This window comes from Rattus norvegicus, chromosome 8, assembly GCF_036323735.1.
Source record: "Rattus norvegicus strain BN/NHsdMcwi chromosome 8, GRCr8, whole genome shotgun sequence".
In the NCBI taxonomy this organism is placed as follows: domain Eukaryota; kingdom Metazoa; phylum Chordata; class Mammalia; order Rodentia; family Muridae; genus Rattus; species Rattus norvegicus.
Window position 1 is genome coordinate 50661019 of NC_086026.1, and position 22598 is coordinate 50683616.

The following is a 22598-nucleotide window of genomic DNA, read 5'->3' on the forward strand; positions in this document are numbered from 1 at the left end:
TCGAGATCCATACTGAATCTTGAGATTTCTTTGTTGAGAGGGTTTTCCTGTGTCTCTTGGCTGAATCCTTGCAGTACCAGCTGGTCACTGGGTACCTGTGTTAGCTTATGTGGGGTTACTAATGATGACAATCTTAGTGTGTGTGTTTACTGATATGAAAGTTACCACCTTGTCCATTTTGAAGTGAACATATAGTTGTGTTAAATCACCCGTGTCATTGAGCCATCCAACAGGCCATTCCCATCTGCAAAGTTGACTCATGCCTATTAAACAATAATTCCTTCCTCCCCTCTCTTTTCCCAGACCTCACATTCACCCTTCTATTCTCCATCCCTATGTATCTGAACTGCCTTATGTACCTCATATACATGGATCGCTTGTCTTTTGATTGGCTTATTATCCCACAGAACAATGCCCTTCAGATCTATGATGCCACAGTGCATGCTGTGCTTCTTTCCTTTTTTCTTTCTTTCTTTCTTTTTTTTTTTTTTGGTTGAACAATATTTTATTTTGTTTACATGCCATGTCTTAAATCTCAACTCATCTACCCCTGGACATTTTTTCCCCTCTTCTTTCTTGGCTTAAAATAACTCTGTTGTGAATGTGGGTGCCCAGGTTTTCCCAACAACGTCCCAATTTCAGATCTTTTGGATAAATGACCAAAAATGGCATTGAGGGATTAAACAGTTCTTGTATTTTTAATTTGTGGAGGTTCCGACTATGCTTTGCATAACTGCACCATTCCACACTCACTGAATATCCCAATTCTTTGAGATTCTCATCAAAACTTCTTATTTGCTGTTTTTTTTAAATGTAGATTCCCTAATGGGGTAGAGTGGGATCACATTGTATATTTGATCTCCTTCCTTCTACCCTTTTCTGTTCTTTCTTCCTTCCTTTCTTCCCTCCCTCTTCTCAGTACTAATGACTGAGTTTAGTACCTTACACACTAAAGATCACTCTACGCTGAGATCCAGCCTGAGCCCTCTATTTTGCCTTTTCTTTTGAGATGGTCTCACTAAGTAACCCAGGCAGGCCTGAAACTTGTGATCTTCATGCCTCTCAGTCTTTCCAAGTAGCAGGGCTTGTAAGCTTTTACCATCAGAAATGGACGGTGTGCATTTCGTTTAATTATATTAAACATCATTTCAGGCGTGTGCCAGTCTTTTGTCACCTTTAGAGAACTCTCTTGTTCCGTGTTCGTCTTGGAACTGGCTTGTTTGTTTATAGATGAACACACCAATTCCTTCTGGATTTCAGGTCTCTTATGAGATACATGGTTTGCACATATATATTTTTCCATCCAGAAAATTGTCTTTCCCAGTTTGTTACTCTTATCCTGTTACATAAGTTTTAATGTCATCTAATTTATCTAATGTTTCCTGGGTTGTCTGAGCTTCGGGGGTTATATGTAAGACACCATTCCAAATGCATTACCAGGAAGGTTCCCCTTTTGTCTAAAAGTCTGATAGTTTGAGGCCTTCTATCTACCCTCTGACATCCTGTTTTCATCTCCCAACCCAGATCCAGGCAATGAACTTACTGAGCTTAGAGGCTGCAAATGAACTTTGCAGTCTTAGCACTGAGACTTACCCTCGGCAAATTATAGCAGAATAGGACTCCTTTACAAGCTATTATGAGGATAATTCAAATGATAATTTCCCATCTTTATAATGATTAGTAATTTCATGAACTTTGGCCACCATTGAGGACTGCAAAGAACTCTCTGTATTAAAAATTAAGTTTTCTATGTTATTTATTTACTTCCCCCAGGGATGCTTCAGTGGGCTGTTTGGGCATTTGTGATGATCCCTCTGCTATCCCTCCCTGGCTCAGAGTCTCTTCATCATGGGGCCGGTGCACTTGGGTCTATGGTGATGACCATGCCTGTTCAGAAAGACTGTTTCATCTGAACAAGTTGCCTAAAATCCTGCCTGACCACCAGAGAAGTATTGAGTGGTGTATTGCCCATGTCAGTCTCATGCCCTTTGGGAACCTATTCACTTCTTTGAAACTCTCTATATTTTCTGTATAAGGTTAGAGGGGGATATTTGAATATGTACTTCCCTCTACTTCCAAGATCACAGAAACTTAGGGGCTGGTAACAGATCAAGTTTAAGAAGAGTCTAAATTCAACTATTCCTGGGAGAAACCAAATCTAGGACTCAACACAACTTGGCTTCTCAAAGGAACCTTCTTACTCCCAGGAATGATGGAGAGGCACATGGAGAGACTTCATTTATGACTTGGCATTTTAAGTTACCATCTTCCTTTTCCCATAAGGCTGGTACAGGTTGGAAGCAGATTACAATTACCATTATACTTGCTGTTACTATTAAATTTAGGACATTGAACTTTCAGCCACGCCAGAGAAAACTATCTTGTACACGGACATAGTGCAGTTGAAAACAAGAGAACTCACTCCTGTTATAGTTTCTGTCTTGAGTGTCTTCCAAAGGCCTGTGTGCTGATAGTTGGGCTGGCAGCCTGTGGTCATATTGGGAAGAGATGGAGCCTTTAGGGGTAGGGTCAAGTGGAAGGAAGTTAGGTCACTGGGAGCTATGTCCATGGAGGAGACACTGAGATTATGCCCTTTGGTAGGGATAATAGGAATAAGTATCTTCTGCCACAGGGTTCTGCCATGATGCACTTTGAATCAACAGACCCCAAGACCCAGAACTGACACTTGTGAATTCGTGAGCCGAAATAAATCTCTACTCTTAAAAGTTGATCATGTCAGGCATTTTGGCATGGTGATGGAGTCTTGGCTAACACAATTACAGTGTTAGCTAAGACCACAGGTACGAGCTCATGCTCAAATCCTATGTATACCATATTTTTCCTAGGTGATTTTTCAATCAGATTTGAAAGGCAACTAAAGTGGTCATCTCCCACATAGATCTGCTATCTGTGGGATGGATTCTTTCTACCATGGCAATCACTGGGGTCTTTTGAAGTGACAATGAGACCATTTTTTTATGGTGCCAATCACATAGCAATAATGAGCAAGTAAGTCATCAGGGAAAGGACAGGAGTTAATACTCTGTTTTACATCTGGTTTTATGTAACAGGTAGAACATTTCTTTTTTTTAAGATTTATTTATTTTATGTGAGTACACTATCACTGTCTTCAGACACACCAGAAGAGGGTCTGATGATCCCATTACAGATGGCTGTGAGCCACCATGTGGTTGCTGGGAATTGAACTCAGGACCTCTGGAAGAACAGTCAGTGCCCTTAACTCCTGAATCATTTCTCCAACCCCCATGTAGAACATTTATTACACAATATATTCGCTCTTTCTTAGGAGAAAGGGAAGAACCCTTTCTTGCTTCCTTTCTTTCTTTCTTTCTTTCTTTCTTTCTTTCTTTCTTTCTTTCTTTCTTTCTTTCTTTCTTTCTTTCTCTCTCTCTCTCTCTCTCTCTCTCTCTCTCTCTCTCTTTCTTTCTTTCTTTCTTTCTTTCTTTCTTTCTTTCTTTCTTTCTAAGTGATGGATACTGTCGTGGATGCTTATATAAATTATCAATGCCCAGGCAGTTCTTTGAGAGAGACATTGTTGGGATGGGATGCTTGATTCTCAGAGAGACTATGTGACTCACTCAAGGTCACACAGCTGATATTACACGCAGCAGAACTGGTGTGGTTTTCCACTGAGTCTAGGGCTGACACACTCCCCTGTACATCAGTAGACTTGAGCTTGATGCCAGGTTGACATGTCCTCTGTGGAATAGGGACCTGTTTTCCTGTAGTCTCGGTGTTGAGATTGTTCATTTGTTTCCTTCTTTTGGGACTCCCCACCCACACAAAGAGGAGTCCTCGTCCTTTGAGGGCTGAGTTTTATCCTTGTTGGAGAGCAGGTGCCACTTATTATCAGTAGGAAAGCCATATTTTTGAGAACACTGCACTTGGTCTGATTTGGGCAGCGAACAATTGCTTCTAAGACCAAGATCTAGAACACAAGTGCATGAGGCTTCATCTGTCTGTGATCCTGGCTTTCAGGTTTTCTTTTTTCTCCCTCTTTTCCTTTCCCTTGACATCTCTCCAAATATTCACTCTCCTTGGGGCCCTGGTGAGTCTGATGGTGTCCAGATGCTTGCTCGGGGGTCTCTGGATTCACAAAAGGCCAAGTTGATGTCCATTCTACATCTGGTTTATTTGATGCCAGAAGAGTGAGTGCTGGAGTCTCCTGGGGCAGTCAGGAGAGATTTGCCTCCCGCAGGGGTTTGGATAAGCCCCAGCTAATCTCCATGGCTTCTTAAGGGTACACCTGCTTGTCTGCCAGCCAGCAGCCTCCTAGCTCATTTCCCGTGGGAGGGCTGAGGTCAGAGGGTCTCCAGAAAGCCTTTTATCTCCCCTTCCCCCCCTGCTATCCCTCCTCCACTGCACCTGGGTCTGTACATAAGACTTCCTTTGAGAAGAGGTCAAGACACTGGCCCCTCCCCAGACTGGAGGCCAATGCCCCCTTCCTTCTTTTTAAGGCGGCTTGCTTGTTGCATCTGTCTAAACAGGCATCCGATTCAAACTTTATCATTCGTGGCTCAGACTTGATCACACTAGGGCTAAGCTGATCTGAATTACTTTCAAGGCTGCTACTGGGCTCTGGACAGGTAATAGGTGCTCAGGAAATGAAGATGCTCTTTAGGATCAGCTCACCAATCCAGAAGAGACACATGCTCCGACGGTCTTCCATTTGATTTCTCATTCAAGTGAGACAGTGACACTGGTCATCTGAACAGGTCAGATGACTCAGAATTATCTCAGCTTAGCTGAGAAAGGGGACTGTCCTTCCATCATTCCCCAAAGCACATCTTTGGTCTTCATTATCTTTGCTGTTAGAAGTTAAAGTTGATTTGTTTTCTGTGAGCATTTCAGCTAGGATAGGTAGCAGGATATTGCTGTTTGGGATGGGGTGCGGAGTTTGCCTTCTTTCTTGTTACCCTGTCTCCTTGTGCCCAACCCCCATTGTTTTGTCCCCAAACACAGTTCATTATTAATGGTAATTGGATGAGTGTAGCTTAGGCTTTTAAATGAGAACAGCAGTGATCTTACTTTGAACTCACGAAGCGTGGTGCAGGTTTCAAATTCCACTTTCCCCCCTCCTAAATCTGCTAACATTTACTGAGCCTGAGCTGAGACAGCATGACTATCCAGGCCTGTGGAAGCTTCAGTGTGCTCGTAAAGACAGGCCACTGGGTCTGCTGTGCAATTAAATGAACCAGTGTGGTTGATAGGTGGATGGCCAAGTTACGTCCTGAAGGAAGAAGCAGGCTGTGCGACACTGGTTGCCTTGGATATGCATCAGCTATGATGTCACAAGCTTTGGTGCAGGTTATTTCTCTTCCCTAAACTGGTGTAAATCAGGAAGATTAGTTCATTTTCATAGGTATGGGAGGGGGACTTGAAGGCATCCAGTGACCTGAGGGGAGGACGCCTATGTTCTAGACACAGGGCTTACAGATCATAATGCACTGAAAGCTGGGAGTGAAATCTAAACCACCTTTGACCTCAACCTATTCAGTCTGTGTACAAGCAGACTCTTCTGTAGGGGCTGTGACTTTTAATGCTTCATACTACAAAGATACTCTCTCTGTGTGTGTATATGTGTATGTGTGTGTATATGTGAGTGTCTAGGGGTGTTTGTGTGTGTGTGCATGTAAAAATGTGTGCATGTATATGTGTGTATGTGTATGTATGTATATATGTGGATGTGTGTGCATAGGTGTATGTTCATGTATATACTGAGTGTTTATATGTGTGAGTGTGTGTGTATGTATGTGTGTGTATGCAGGTTGCAGATTCCTATGTACACCTATATCAGATGTCTTCTTTTATTGCTTCCCACCATATTTTGAAACATTTTCTCCCACTAACCACAGAGCTCACTAATTTGGATAAACTAGATAATTAGGGAGTTCTGAGAGCCTCCTGGTTTTCCCTTCTTGTCACTTGGGTTTCAGCTGTGTGCCACCATATCTGTTTCATTTTGTTTTGCATTCTCTCTCTCTCTCTCTCTCTCTCTCTCTCTCTCTCTCTCTCTCTGTGTGTGTGTGTGTGTGTGTGTGTGTGTGTGTGTGTTGGTGTTAGAGATCAGAACTTGGGGCCTTGTACTTGCAAAGCAGGCAATTTACAGACCAAGCCACCTCTCCCAAAGTGAGGGTTTTTCAATTAATTTTTTGAAAGGTGAAAGAACACAGTATTAATATCTCTCTCTGTGCTCACTGCTGATTTCCCATCTCAGGCCCTACGGGGATGGGAAAGGCTGGGTATTACCATTTTAGCAGGACTCCTTTGCCTTCTGCTCTGCCTGCAACTCCTCATGAGGAGGCTTGGTCCTCAGTGCGAGGTTCTGCACTGTGTCTCCACTATGTACAAACACAGACCCTCACCCCTCCCTTTCCCCAGTAAACTACACAAACAATGAGCAGACAGAAACCAAGGAGGAGATTGAGCTCTGGGCCCATAATAGTGTGGCATAAAGTAGAAAATATAAACACCAGTGCTCGGTACAAGATAATAGCATAATAGGATAGGCGAGAGAGGGAGGGAGGCTGTAATGGCCCTGGAGATGGAGAAATTCTGAGAAAGTAGGGCAGTATGAAAGCAGAGAGCATCTGTGAGACCTGGGCAATTGTGAGCAGCTCTGCTGAATGTAATATGGAGATCCTGTACACAATATGATATGCAGTAATAAAGAAATCATCATCTGGTCTTACAGCTCTTGGGCACTCTTTGTTTGAAATGCCACTGTCCCAGCAAGTGTAACCAAGATTATAAACAGCCAAGCTATAAATCACTTCTTATTTCAGATAATTAAAGGTGCAGAAAATAAGGATTTAAAGGGCTGATGTCCCTTCCCTTCCTAGATAGACTCTCCCCCTGGACACTTGGCAGTGGCTATATTCTTTCTTCGTCCCACACAGGTTTGAGTACAGCATCTACAGGGCACCATCGGAGGGACCGAGGAAGGCAGTAAGTCTCAGTGAGAGTGTAGGTGTGCCAGGAGGGAGGCTCAGAACAGTGAACGTCGTCTCGCACAGCCCTTATGGCATTTTCAGATTGGTAGCATCATTTTTTCAAGCTGCGAAGGGCTGGGGCTATGGCTCAGTGGTACAACACTTGTCTAGCGTATGTGAGGCCTTCATTTTGAGACCTAGCGTTACAACAAGAAAGAGAGAGGCAGGGTGGACAGAAGGGGTAGGGAGGAAAGAAGGAAGGAAAGGAAGGGAGGGAAGGAAGGAGGGAGAGAAGCAAAAGAAGGGAAGGGAAGAAAAGAGAGAGAAGAGGAGGGGAGGGGAGGGAAGTGAAGGGAGAGGAAGGTTTGGGGTGGTAAATTGACATTTAGGGGTACATCCAGGATCACATTTCTTCTTGGATGGCTTGTAGCTCTTTTCTCTGTCTTTTTTACCTGCTTTCCCCAAAGATAGAAAAATGCCCAATGCCTCACCCTACCCCTAATTATCCATCACTCTCTGGCATAAAATTCTTTCACTGATTCTGGAAATCCCTAAACCATATCTCCCTCTCTAGAAATCTGGAATTCACCAGTTCAAAATTCTTTGTAGTCAGAAAGGCATTTCTCTGTTCTAACTTGAATTGGAAGGCACAGAAGAGGGCCAAACCAAGTAGCTTAAGAGTGTGGGCAAGACGCTAACTCCTAGAATATTCTTTTATGTTACCACAGTCTTGCAGTTAAATCTTGAGACTGATACTATGTTAAAATATGGCTGCTGAAGTTTACAGTGTCAACCCCAGAGGTGCTGTTAGGGCATGAGCCATGGGAGATTACCAAAGCAGAGTGCAGAAGACAGTTGAGTCTGAAAGTCTCATGAACAAAGTCCCATTGAATCCTTACACAACCAGATTGGAGTTTTGGAAACCAGATCACATTAACTCTGTCTCTGCCAGCTAAAGGAAGGCAAGCAGCAAAACTCAGTTGTGTGCCTGCTCTGTATACCTCAGCTTCTTCCATAATGATTAACATTCATCCACGAATAACACAAAATTGGCCATTTATAATGTTTCCCTGTTGTTATCACTTGGGAAATGGGTCAAGAGAATTGAGCAGGCTCACGCCATTTTACCTGTTTGAAAGGTGAAGGAGCCCTGAAAGCAGGATCCTCACAGGAATCCAGGTAAGCAACTCTATGCCTTCTATGCTATTTGCCCTTCTAGAGAGAGGGGGGCGGTAAGTGAGTCCTACTACAATTTCCTGGCTTATTGCTTTAATTAAAAAACCCCCTTTTCTCTAAACAGGTTTAGCCAAGCAAATAGATCATGTGACTAAGCTTGAATCATTACTATTTGCATTTCTCTACCACCCATTTTTAATGCCTCCACCCTACCCCTAGAATGCTCAATTGCTTTGAGGACACCTGTTCTTATTCCCGTGGACCTAGACGGGTCAGGGCCCATCAGTGATCTCCAGAGGAAGGTGGAGGACTATAGAAAAGACCTAGGAGGAGAAACGTTACCTAGCTTTGTAGTGGAGGCACATCTTCAGTCTTGGAGTCATCGTCTATGATCTTATGATACTGGGAAAATGACTTGACTTTCTAACCCGCGATTTCTTTTTAAGTAAAGTACATCCGGCTTATATCATAGATATGTAATAACTATGTTTTAGATTAAATTAACTTTCTGTTTCTCCTAGTGTTAATTTCACTTAGCTACATTTAGAAATCTCCTTTGAGGCTAAGGCATAGTTTATTTCCCGTGATTTTGAAGTCCTACAGTGTTCTATTTCTCCCCCTCCTCTTCCTTATTCTTCTTTCTCTTCTTTTTATTCCTATCCCCCATCTCTCTGTGTCTCACTGTTTGGCTATGTCTGTTTCTGTCTCTGCCTCTGTCTCTGTCTCTGCATTTGTGTGTGTGTGTGTGTTTGTGTGTGTGTGTGTGTGTGTGTGTGTGTGTGTGAGAGAGAGAGAGAGAGAGAGAGAGAGAGAGAGAGAGAGGGAGAGAGATCTGTGTACATGTTAGTGGGTGTGAGTATGGGTATTTTCATGTTTCAGCATACTTGTGGAGGTCAGAGGGCAACCTCAGGTGGTAATAGGTCCTTGTCTTCTTCCTTGTTTGAGATAGGATCTCTTGTTGTTTTCTACTTTGTACACCAGGATATCTGTCCTGTGAGCTTTGGGCAAATCTATTTACTGCCTCTTGTTTTCCCTCAGAGGCAGGAGGATTACAGACACATATCACTGTACCCATCTTTACCTGGGTCCTGGGGAACTGAATTCAGGTCCTCATACTTACACAGTAAGAGCTTCATTCACTGAGCCATTTCCCATGCCTGACAGTGTTTTCTTCTTGTCCTGATGGACACTGACCTGTTTGGGATTTCTCCTACATGATCATCCCTGGCATCAGCTATTTCCATCCCAGCCCTTCATCCTCCTTTTTCTCTCTCATGGGTAGGCATCTCAGGGCTAATGTCAAGATGGCAGATGTTAGGATCTCTGTCAGGGACCCTGAGAGTGGAGCCATTTTATGCTTGCTATGACTATTCCCTGCTTCAGACATTGCTCTTTAGCATTATTGATTTCCCTGTCTACTGAGCCAGCCGTATGCCTTTGACCCGGTTTCACCAGAGCTGTCAAAGGGCCGCCTGAGACTGTCTGGCACTGTGACTGATTCAGTATCTCCTGGTGCCTGCAGAGGCCTCTTTGTTCTGCCTTGAAATGACTGAGACCATGGCAGGTGAGGTCCCGAGTCTCCACCCCATGCAGATATTTCTCCATATAGTAACAGCATCACCCAGGACCGTTCTTTTGTGCCTCTCGAGGCTCCTACCATCTCAGTGATGAAAACACTCTCAGCTTCTTTTGCGGGAATCAATAAGGTTTTTGAAAGAAGCAAGGAGGAGTTAGAGAGGAAATTGTTTAATTCGCCTATAAAAACAGAAATGGGAGAATGAGGTGAAGGAGAAGAAAAGACACTAGACTAAGAGAGTGATGTGGAGATTTTCAAGATTTATTTTTCATTTCTCTGCAGAATTGAAACTTTCTTAGAATTGCCTTATAAGGTTTATGCAAGACAAAGAATCTTAAGTCTTGCTCTCTTCTTCCTTCCTTTCTTTCTTTCTTTCTTTCTTTCTTTCTTTCTTTCTTCCTTCCTTCCTTCCTTCCTTCCTTCCTTCTTGGCTGTTTATGAAACAGGATTTTTCTCTGTAGCCCTGGCTATCCTGGACTTACTCTGTAAACCAGGCTGGCTTCAAACTCAAAGATCTGCCTGCCTCTGCCTCCTGAGTGCTGGGATTAAAGGTGTGCATCACCACACCCCTGTCTTGAAGGCTTTTTCTTTATCCCTTTATTTTACTAATCTAAAGAACAGCTTTGTAAACCAGCCTTCTCAAGCCACTCTCATGGCCATATCCTTCTCCTCCAGATGGCTACATCGCTCATTCTGGATGCTGCCAGATCATTCCCACCACCTGCCATTGTGTTGTCTCCAGACAACGGCAGACAACCACAGAAGCTTCGAAGCCCTAAGGCTACTTGGAGAGAAGAAGACTGTCCCTGGCAAAGGTAGGTGAGTCTTGCTTAGGATACCTAATGATTCACAAAAGACCACGATGACTTGGAATGAGGAGTAATTATGCTATAGAGAGGTAGACATCTGGCCCAGGGGAAAGGGCCCAGTAAAGTGGTCTGTGTTGTACATCAGACCAGAAGTGGGGTAGGAATGGGCTCTTGAATGTCTCAGAAGGGTTTAAAGTATGTTGTCTCTTCTATTTGTTACTCTATCACACTTTGTTCATTTTTTGGTGTGTGTTCCCATGAGTGCACACATAGGGAACGTCACTGTTGGTGTCATTCTCTTGATTTCCATGCTCTTTTTGAGGCAGGATCTCTCCTGAGCCTGGTGCTCACTTTGGTACACAGACCAACATGCTTCCGAGCTTCAAGAAATCTTCCTGTCCCTGTCCCTCAAGTGATGGAACTATAGGCATGCACTAACATGCCAAGATTTTTATATGCGTGCTAGGAACCTGAACTCAGGTCTTCATGCTTATATAGCAAGCACTTTAAGCACACAGAGTTATCTCCTCAGCCCCCAGTTCAATTCTGTAGACCCAAGATGACTGTGTCTTTCTCCTCTGTGGATGCAAGATTAGTATGGTTAGGGCAATGGTTTCTATAATAATCTCATCTAAACTCTGAAATTAATTTCTCTCCAGTACCGGCACTACTGTAAAATTCTTAACTAATCAGTGTATTAAATTATCGTTCCTATGAGGGGAAAGATAACTGGTTGACTATCACATCATGACCCCAAGTATTTTCTCCTTGTGTGATGTCATCATTTAGCTGTATCACTAGCACTGTTGGGTGCTAAGTAGCCCAGCACATCATGTGTACTATGTGGCTTTAACTTGTTTCTATGACAACCTTAGTATTCTCTCACACTAGCAAAATTCAGATGTATGTCCATGAATTTGAAGGGAACATCTCTTGAGAGTCCAACACCATACCTATATCAGCCTGCTTCACAGAGCATTCTGGGAAGATGGCCATAATCAATATTGCTGTATATGACTTCATGGGTGGCCTTCCATGTGAAACCTTTCTGGGAGAGTCTAAGATATCCAAACTCTTCTCTAGGCTAGTAAACAAACATCCTGCTTGTGGATTCATTATCCTTTGGAGGTCTATTTATACCACTTTGTCAAGTTCATGTATTAGTATATACTTCAGGGCCAAGAGATCCCAAGGTATCTAATGATTTTTAACATGAAAGTAATTCTAATCTTTTATAATATTCTCTCAGGACTGCCCTATGTGTTGCTGTGCTATAGAGTGACTTTCTTCAATGTGCTGATTTGGGAGACCCTGGTTCCTTTCATCACTGGGCTCAAACAAGTTTTTACCACCCATGAGCCTAGATACCCATGGAAGGGAGAACAGGCAAAGGAAGTGCCATTAGATTCCAGCAAGCAGTGGATAAAATGAAGAGGTTAAACCGGATGTTAACAATGCCCACTTTTAAATGGTCTGGCTTATGATTGGGACAAACTCACTGCTTTAGGCCTCTGGTGGGACAGAAAACGTGAGGACAGAAACAATGAGGAGTGTACAGAGAAGGAAAAGCACTCCACTCATGGCCAGGAGGAAAAAAGAACAAAGGGAAGAGTTTGGGGTCTTGTTAGCCCTGTCAATACCATGTCCCCCATGACCAGTTAACACCCCACTTAGCTTCATTTCCTGAAGGTCCAACTGCCTCCTAATATCCTTATTCTGAGGACCTAAACCCTCAACACATGGGTCTTTTCAGGATGCTTAAGATCCAAACTGTATCAGGCAGTGCAAAAGCACAGACACATGACATACTGTGAAAGTTCCCCCCCCCCCACCCCCAGAGCTGGGGACCGAACCCAGGGCCTTGCACTTCCTAGGCAAGCGCTCTACCACTGAGCTAAATCCCCAACCCCTTGTGAAAGTTTTAAAGTGAAAGATCACCTCTACTCATTTTCTGTTTCCTAACATTTATGGCTCTGCTAGATCTTCTAAAACCAAAGTTTCTCTTTATCAGTTGACTATCTTAGGAACTTGCTAGCCTGCTGACTGACACACCATTCTGCAGTCATGTCTAGAGTAAATGGAGTTGGAAATGTCATCACTGGCTCGGTAATGGCTTCCAATGGACAACTCTTTATTAGAAGAGGTATCTTATGAGCGTGTTGGTATCTGTCGGCCGAGGACATAGACTCACATCACAGGAAGGATTCACTGTGGGAGAGAGTGTGCGAACTAGATGTGTGTGCACCACAGGACATGGCTAAGCTGAGAACCATGAGGAGCAATGGTCCCTGTGCTTGGCTGGGCTGGGGGTGCATTAAAGAGCACCTTTAGAGGCAGCTGTACTCTGAACTGACAGGAATCACTGTTGCACAATCATTTTAAAGCAACAAACTTGTTTATGTGTTTGTAGGAGTAGGCATCTAGAAGAGACGGACTGGAGAAAGATAATCAGATTAATGTGGGTGTCCTTCCTGGTTCCTGAGAAATGCACTCATATTTTCTCTCACTCTCCATTTGTCATGAGTTAGTGACCTTGACGACTTTTTTCTCCCAGCACTGTATTATTAGTTCATTTTAATCTCTGGTCAGTTGCTCTCACTGTTAATGTGAAACACCTCAGGTGAGCAATCCACCTGTCATTTCAGCCTTACCAGGAATGCTAAATGTAGGGGGAAGTGTCAGGAAGAGAGGAAGTCCAAACACTGTGGAAGCATTACTCAGGGAGGTCACGGAATACCACTGAGATCACTTTCCTTACTACAAAGACTTGGAGGGTTTGGATTTTGACCTTCTGGATCTTTCTTTGGTCTGAATTGTTATAGACTGAGCACTACTCTTCTCCAACGCTCATAGACGCTGTATTCCTGTTAGAGAATGCGGAGAGAGTTCTCTATGCTTGCATTAGAAATTACTAATTGCCCTTTACCAAAAGGCACTAAGACCTATGACGTGGCTTTTATTAATGGGCAGGGTGATGGGTAGATTTATGATAATTTAACATGCTTATCCAATGAACAAATAAATCGGAATGGTACCCATCGACGCACTCTGCAAAGCTATAAGCATTTCAACATAAATCAGAAAGTACAGTTCTGTTCTCTATGTCTACATCAATTACCAAGTTATTCCCTAGCAATTGTTATTTGTGCTTATGGTGCTCATCAACATTTGCGTTGGTAACAATTTTTAATAGTTATGTAGATAGCTTAGTGAGAACAAGTGAGGGTTTCTCTGAGAACATTTAAACGAAGCAGCCAATTAACTTGTTCTGAGGAGAAACAGAAGTTAGAGTGCAAGCTTTTTAACAGCCATGATTGCTCCTCAGCCATAGGAGCAAGGCGGATGCAAGGAAGATCTCATCCTCAAACACTTGGAGTTTAGCTTGCAAGTCAGATTCCATAAAAACGCAGCTTGCCCAAGTATCAACCTTAAGCAGCGTAAACTGGAAAAAAAACTGAGTTGGTTACACAGATAATTGGGTCAAACCCCCTTATCTATGAATTATTGTAAATATGTACACATTTTTACAATAAAATTGGCAGATTTCCTGGTCAATGCCTTTTAAGGAAAAAAAATTCTAAAGTTTGATGTGGTTTCCAGATCTTTTTCTTGGTTCTGGCTGTGACTTTTCTTCCATAAAACTCCAGTAATTCTTTATTTGATGCCTGGATCCTTAGTTTCTATAGATTTATGTAACAATAGTTGAAATAATACCTTATATCCTATATTTTTTATAAGTCTTGAACTCTAAATTATGAACTGGGGGATCCTCATTAGTTCTTCTTATGATTTCCTTCCTTCCTTCCTTTTTTTTTTCTTTTGAATAGGACCTCTATTTTCAAAGCTAGGTTTGGTGGCCTTGAACTTTCAGTAATCCTCCTGCCTCAGCCTCTTAAGGGTCAGGATTTCACATGTGCACCATCACATCGTGTATGATGGCCCTTCTAATGTTGCATTTGTTCTGGGCCATTGGAAGCTAATCTTGACTGGAGCATGTGTCTTTTACCTCAGCTCCTTGCTTTTTCTTCCTTCTTCCCCACTTGAGTCTTTCCAGGTCCAAAGGTTGAAATTTTTTTAATTGACCTAGTGGGCTAAGGATGTAGATAAATGGCCAAAAACTTGCTCAGAGTGTGCAAGGCCATGGGTTTGATTCTCTGCACCACAGGGGCAATTGTGTGGTACAGAGAATCACCAAAACTGATTGACCTATTGGCGATAGATTTGAAGTCTCAAGTCAGTAAATAAAAAAATGTTCTCCCAGCCTTCCCAATTTATATCGTTATTATGATGAATAATTAGTTAAACAAGTTTTCTTTATTCTTTTGTTACTTGTTTTAAAATAGTGTGTGTGTGTGTGCATGCACTACAGTACTTATGTGGAAGTCAGAAAATAGCTTGCCAGAGTCAGTTCTGTGTGGTTTGTGGGATTGAACTCAGGTATTCAGGTGTGGTAGCAGGCGCCTGCCCAGCTAAACCAGTTCACTCACCTAAGTCATTATTTTTTCTGTCTTTATTGCCTATTGGAATAGGTGACTTAAATGTCTTATGTCTGTAGTTACTCATGTTTTTTTCCACTGACGATGACACAAGAGAAGACACTAGCAACAGGTGTCTGTGGAGGACGAACCATGATGAGATGTCTAACAGAATCAGGTCCTCAGGCCCAGCAGCATAGGAAGTATTAGCATAATGAGAAGAGAGTCGGCCATTGTTTTAGCAATTCCTTCCACGTCACGAACCTATAGCTTCTCCAGCAGGAATGGGACTTTCTAGTGAAATCTACATTGTGGAATGATCTTTCTGTTTCCCCAAAGGATCAGGGAATCACAATTTACAGTTAGAAGTAACCTTAGAAAGTCATTGAGTCCTAATTCCTAGCAGCTGAAGGACCTTTCTATATGATATCCAGGCTCTGTGGGGGTCCCTTCAGTTATAACAGTTATAAGAAAATCTCACCATTTTATCTCTGTCTCAAGTAATTATAAGTTTCAAAAGAGCTTTGAGTGGCTGATGTAAAGATTGACTGGCTAATGTGGATACTAACCAGACTTTTAATTATAGCTACAGCCAATTTTCCACATTTAATGGTGATGGGTAAAGACAGGCTGTGAGCTGCTCTGGTGATAAGAAAGCAGCCTGCAGTTTCAGAGACTGTAAGCCTCTTTGATAGTCTATAGGTGGGGAATCCCTCACCCTTGAGACGCCATGTTGGCATGAATGCTGATAACGGCATGGGGATGATTGACATGCTGGAGAAAGCACATACCTAACTTAAAGATGGTTTTCTTTGAAATTTTATGTCTCTTTTACTTGTTTTAATTTAATTTCTTCATCTTACGCTTTCCAATACGTGCCTTTTGATTAACCATGACAATTAAAAAAGAATCCAGGCAAGCTTTACTCATTATTATTATATATATTCTGAACTTGGAGTATACACATCGGGGAGCAAACTAATAATGAGTTTATTCTCACTGAATCCAGTTTGAGTAGCAGGTGTGTGTGTGTGTGTGTGTGTGTGTGTGTGTGTGTGTGTGTGTGTGCGTGTGAGAGAGAGAGAGAGAAAGAGAGAGAGACAGAGAAAGACAGATAGAGAGACAGAGAGAGACAGAGAAAGACAGAGAGAGAGACAGAGAGAGGGGAGGGGAGATATATGGAGGGGAGGAAGAGGGAGGGGAGAAAGGGATGGGGGAATGCAGGAATTTAATACAAAAATCGACACACAAATGTTCTAGAATTATGATCTCTTTTAATTTCTCTACATTAGTTGAGCAACCTGAAATAGAATGTGCCTTGCATTTCGAAGGCCGTGCAGGTAAGCACGAAGCATGTCAGCCATGCCTTTATTGACTCCCAACTATTTACCGTCTTATTATTCAGATTCTTAATGTCTTTGTGTCTCATCTGGACTAAACTGTATGCCTTCAGTGCGAACAGGCTAGCAGCTGCTCTCAGCTTACCCGGAGATCTATTTATGTAGCTAACACTTGGTAAATGGCAGTGATAAATGATCACGTACTTCCTGGGAGCACAAGTGTCTTTCTAAAGGTCAAGTACATTTGAGTGCTCCTCCGTTGATGATCTGGAAAGGTGGAAGCCAGTAGGCAAGGCAAGGCAAACAATAGGAAGGCTGAAAGTTCAGTAGGGAGCAGAGCGGCCTTGAGCAGAGAGATGCTGCCCTGTGACTATTAATTGTTTCTCAATGTTTTGTGAACTTGGTGAACACAGTCTCTTGGGACCTATTGGGGACACACTTTTTTGAGAGGTTCCTGGATCTTCGGTAGCAGCTTGTCTTAGAGTAAACATGTTTAACGTCTGCAAGGAAGGCTTTTCATTGACATGTCTTCATCAGAGACATTTTCCATAATTATCTGCTTCACCACTTAAAAGGCCCTTTACTGACATTCACTAATGAAGCTCACGGCTCTGTGAATCATGGTCCCTGTTTTTTGGAGCCTGGTTTATTAGCTGCAAAGAGGTCAAGGTAATTGCCCCAGAGCAGACTTCCTTTGATCTGAAATGGACCTAGAGATTTTAGAATGCCAGTTCTAAATGTTTGTTCCCTCACTTTTCTGGATTTAAGTTGAAATTCCTCTAGGTATGGCTTATGGAACATTGTTATGCACACACTTTCTGAGCATGATTTTGTACCAGGTTAGATTTTAGTGAAATTAAGATGAGAAAAGTCACCAAGAATCTGAGATAGACAGACAGACAGATAGATAGATAGATAGATAGATAGATAGATAGATAGATAGATAGACATAATAATATGAGATGTTTACAAAGGTAGCAGAGCTGTAATCAAATGCAGGGGGCAGGTAGGGTCTTAGACAGCTATAGGAACTGCATTTGATTTCAGGTTTTGAAGCTTAGTTGCGGGTTTCCAGACAGACAAAAGAGAAATGATATTTTTTATATTTTTATGGTGGCAGCTCATAGTCTCATGCAACAGCTCTTCTTTCTTAAAATGCTCTATAAGTGAGCCCTCCTGGCGGAGAAGGTTGGGGCCCTCAACACTACTACAACTTCTGGTGTGGCCACCTTTGTTTTCAGGAGTCTCTCTCGTCTCCTTAGTCAGAGAGACTCTCCCCTCCGCACAGCCAGTTTCCAGTGTGGCAACCCCAAGCATGCTTTCCACCTCCCCTTACTTTCAGAGAATATCCTTCATCTAGTTTGCTTTCTATCGATGTGATAAACACCACAACTAAAAGCAACTGGGGGAGGAAGGTTTGCAGTTGCCTAAGGTGGACTCTCCAACAGGAACTCAGAGGCAGGAACTGAAGCAGAGGCTATGAAGGAACACCACTTAGTGGCTTGCTGTCTTTCTCAGGGCCTTTTTATACAACCTAGGCTTACCTGCCCAGGGGCAGTGCTGCCTGTTGTACTTTATAGAAAAGAAAGGGAAGCCAGGGACATGTTTGGTAGAGGTGCGGTATGGTACGGGCCCATGCTGAGGCATCCCTTCCCCCTGAGGTACCAGCCACATGACACAGGTATAGTATAGACTAGAGTTTATTAGGGCATGGAGAGGGGAGTTGAGGCAGAGAAAGGCAGAGAGGGCGAGGGTGGGGGAGCGGACGAGGGTGAGTGCAGAGACTGATCACATGGAGAGAGGGAGAGGGGAATGGGAAGAGGAGAGGGTAAGAGAGTAAAAGAGTGAGGAGGGGGCAAGCAGCCCCTTTTATACTAAGTCGGACATTCCTGGTTGTTGCCAGGTAAATGTGGGGTGGAGCCTAGAAGAAATGCTAACACTATCCACAGTAGGCTGGGCTCTCCTTCATCAACTGAAAAAAAAGTACGCTTCACAGGCCAGACAGAGATGATTCTGAGGTTTCTTCCTCCCTCGTAGGTCCCACTGAAAACAAAATTGTTACAGTCTTCAGCTTTCTTTTGCATCTAACTTTTTTCATCTACTGATGCCATTCCTTAAAAAAAAAAAACCAAAAAAACATGGTTTCAAACAGGGAGAAACAAACACCTTTGTGTTAACCACCATCCTATTTCTCGTATATGCTCATATTAGAGCTGGTCCTTGTGGTCTGACCATCCTTCTAGAGCACTCTCTACAAATTTCCCTCAGATTAGGGCTCACAGCAGACTTCAGGGCACACTGCTCCCTCCTTCTTCAGGGAGGGACCCTAGTCAGCTCTTCTCACAGTTTTTGTATTTCCAAGTACCAGACACACAGAAAGCGCTCAGTAAGCATTCACCCAATAAGTAAGGGAATGAGGCTTTAGAATGATGGTGGCGGGGGAGGGGGGGAACTCCTGAAAAGTTCGCAGCTGGCGGTTGTAGCTCTGCACAAGGAGATCTGGGTAGCAAGGTGTGTAGTGTCCCGTGTGCGTCTTCTACTGTGAATAGATGTAAATACCTGGGAGTGTGTTTTTAGCTCTCTTTTAAAGGTTTATTCTATTTCAGTTTAAAATTATGTGTATGGGGCTGGGGAGATAGCTTGTTCAGGAATATTTACAGTTCTTTGCAGAAGACCCCTGTTTAGTTTCCCACAGACACAGGGTGGCTTAAAAGCTTCTGCAACTCCAGTAACGAGAGCGTATAGTCCTGCATGCATGAGGCCCACAAAACAAACAGAATGTGAGCACATCACACGTACACAAGAAAAGAAATACATTGAAGCAATCCATTTGTATTTCCTTTAGTCATGTATATGCATTGTACATGCATGCACATGTAAATGCCAATACCTGAAGAATCCAGACCAGGAAGTCAGACGCCCTCACACCAGAATGATAGGAGACTGTGGGCCACCTCACGTGGGTTCTAAGAAATAATTCAGATCGTCACAAACATCAAGCCCATTTAACTGCTGTGCCGTTTCCTGGGCCGTGCAGTTTAGGTCCTCACTAGGCTGCCTTAGTCAGCCATACCTTCCCTTTCTCTTCATCCAACCCTAAGACATCCATCCACATCTCTACTTCTACCCAGACCTTCTCCTTGTCTCGGCAAGGCTAGGCAGCTTCTAGAAATGAGCAGCCCACTATGAGACTCTTCAGTCTTTTTCCCTTCACTATTTCCTCCGGCAAATCTCGTTCAGCGTGCTTATGTTCATGGATCACGGAGATAAAAAAAATATTAATTTTTTTCTGTGCCCCAGCTCTAGGCAGTCCCTACATTTAATGTGTTTGCTTTTGTGAAGTCCTTTTCCTGGTGAGGTACTTTAACATGCTCTGATCCAATTGGCCGAAGCAATGGAAGGCGTGTCATAATAATGTTAACCCTGCGAAATTGGTGATTGGTCATGTTCTCGTGTCTGTCCCCAGAGTCAATACATCTGTATGCTATTTCATTGTGTTCCCAGGGACCGGCTAACAGGGCAGGCACTAACTGAGCTGATTGTCCTTGACTCATGGCCGTGCATACCGGCTGACTGGTCTGGGTTTGGATAACTCATTCCAAATCTTGATACACTTTCCCTTTGTAGGAAAAGGGGGCATTGCAGTAGCACCTGTTGCAAAGGGTGGTTGTAAGCCCAGAGTGAGACGAGTGTGAAAAAATGCTAAGCACAGTGCTGACACCAGCATCTCCATGGTATTACAAACCCTTAAAGCGAGCCTGTTGCTTACTGTATTTTAACAGATGGGTAAAGAGAGATTTAACATCTGCATGCATGCAGCCAGCCACCCTTTGCCACATCTCCTGGGTACTGGGTGTCATATGTTCTTATTGGATTAGACATAAAGAGTCGATTGGACTTTAAGCATAATGAAAACTGGTGGTAAGGTGTTTGCTAATTTTTTAGTTCTTTGCCCCAGATGGTACATTACCAGGGCCTCTGATCTTTCTTCCTTATTCTTCTCCTCCCCATTGGACTATAGAAACAATCTTCAGTTCACAAGGGCAGAGCGGTTCCCAGCCATGGTTGAGCAGTCACATCCCAGCTGCCAACCTCCCCACCAGCTGTCACACCCTCTACCTGCTGCCTTGGAAGAACATCCAAGGGATTTCTTTCCCTCAGAAACATCAAAGTACCCCGTTCCCTCCCCTGCCCCTTCCCACTGAATGCACCACTGGTTTGATATAAATGGAAGAGAATTCTGGGCAGCTTCAGCCACTTGGGAGAAATGCAGATCTGTGGGAGGGGCCTGGTTCCATGGCCAGGAGAGGGAGATGAGACCCAGGCAGTGTCCAAGGACAAAGCCAGGTCCCTAGGCCTGGAAAGCACCCAGGAGAACCCCAATTGGCAAGGTGTAAAGTCATCTATCCCACAGACCGTGTAGGTCTACAGGAAGAGGCCCCCTGTCCTCCAGTCTTAAAGTATGATTTCTACATCACATAACAATCCAGCTACAGTTTCTGAGACCACGTCAAACACAATAAAACCTCAGAGGCTCTCCAATTGCTGAAGAGCCAATCAACCTAAACTAATACTTTAATGACCATTTTTTTTCCCAATGAGAAAACAAATTCAGGGAGGAAGAAAAAGAAGCAGGGAGCTGAGAAACATCTTGTTTGGACAATGAAAAGAACAACAGAAAAGACATCTGGAGCCATGGTAATGGGTGATGGATTGCTTTGATCTGAAAAATAGATTTTCTCTCTCTCTCTCTCTCTCTCTCTCTCTCTCTCTCTCTCTCTCTCTCTCTCCCCTCTCCTCTCCTCTCCTCTCCTCTCCTCTCCTCTCCTCCTCCTTTGTCTTCTAGTGCTTGTTCTCAGGCCAAGAGGCATTATCAAGCTGGAGGAGGGAGATGGTTTGTAGAGTAAAGGGGAATGCAGGTCAGAGCTCAGTGACTGCCTTCATTGCCAGCGGCTCTAGTGGTCCTGTATTTGAAAAGCGTCCAGGTAGATGGGATACTATTACCAATAGTTCCAATGTGCTGCTCTGAAGATGCTATCAATTAACAGGAAGATGAGGAGGTGTGTACGATTATTATGAGAAATATAAAATATATATTGGAAGAGGGACTGCCCCCCACCCCCACCCCCAGGGCAACATCTCCAGAGATGGAGCAGACAACGCACTTTCTGGATCCTAAACTCTTAGTGACTTTGGTTGAGAAAGTGTCTTTGAGGGAATGGCTTCCTGCTGCATTTTTAAGTCAGGGGCTTGGTCTCATTACTGTTAATAGAAATGGAAACATTGTTAGTTCGGGATTTGTTTCCGATAAGCTTAATCTGTAGCATTTGGGGGGGGGGTCTTCATGGATGAGGGAGGAGGTTCTGAGGTCTTGCAGATGTGGCAATAAAGATGTGGGGCAGAGAGACCTTGTATTTTCCTCTGATATTTGTCCCTCCCTCAAAGCTCCCTGTCAAGAGAGCCTGCAGAGGAGCATGTGTCTTTCCTGGAGAGACAGACGGAAAGATCTCTAGCTATTCTTCTAAGAGACTGCCAAAATCTTTGTCCAGGTAGCCTGCCTTGTTGTCATGGCAACAACAAAGATGGCTCGTGCCTCTTTTCTTTGCTTGGCCTTCCCAGATTTATTTAACACTTTTCTAGCCGATATGTAACTTTCCACGAAAGATGAATGGTCTGTTCTGTCTGGGTTGGGGTGGGAGGAGAAAAAAAAAATTTTTAAAAAAGGTATAATTGCTTAGTTTTAGGTATTTTGGGTTTTCTTTCCTCCCCTAGGGGGAAAAGTTTGAGTAGATTTATTCATTAGTTCCTAAATTGTACAGATTATCCAAGATCCAAACTAGGCTAGACTTCTTTTGTTCTTTTCCTTTCTTTTCTTTCTTAAGTTAAAATTTAGTAAGTACTATGTGAGCCAGCCTCTTGTTTAAACACAGGGGGAGCTTTATGGCCCTGTTCAGCACGAGAACTGCAACAGCCCAAATGCTGAGTTCACAGGGGACAGGGTCAGAGTCTCCTGGGATCGCCCTTGATCCCAGGCTTGGGAGTCTCAGATATTTGAGATCTAATCAGAAAACATGACATTCTCTTCTGCTAATTATGATTGCCTTAAAAGTCTACTGACCTTGAGATAAGAGGCTGAGGTGGTAGCTCAGTGGGATCACTTCAGAGATCCAACAGTACAGAAAACACCTTTGAAAGCAAAAGATGTGAGATTTTTGTCCTGTTCTCTTCTAGGAAGAGAAGGGCTCCTGAGACCCAGCTCCAACTGGGCT

At 43.3% G+C, this 22598-nt stretch overlaps 1 protein-coding gene across 1 annotated transcript in view; it reads left to right on the forward strand.

Annotated features, from left to right (window-relative positions):
• Mir100hgl (Mir100 Mirlet7a-2 Mir125b-1 cluster host gene like) overlaps positions 1-22598 on the forward strand; it is a 265006-nt gene that overhangs the window by 65115 nt on the left and 177293 nt on the right. Inside the window, exon 2 of the transcript XR_010054360.1 lies at positions 10381-10520. The gene's annotated coding sequence lies outside the window, so the exon portion shown is untranslated. The remainder of the gene's footprint in view (positions 1-10380; positions 10521-22598) is intronic.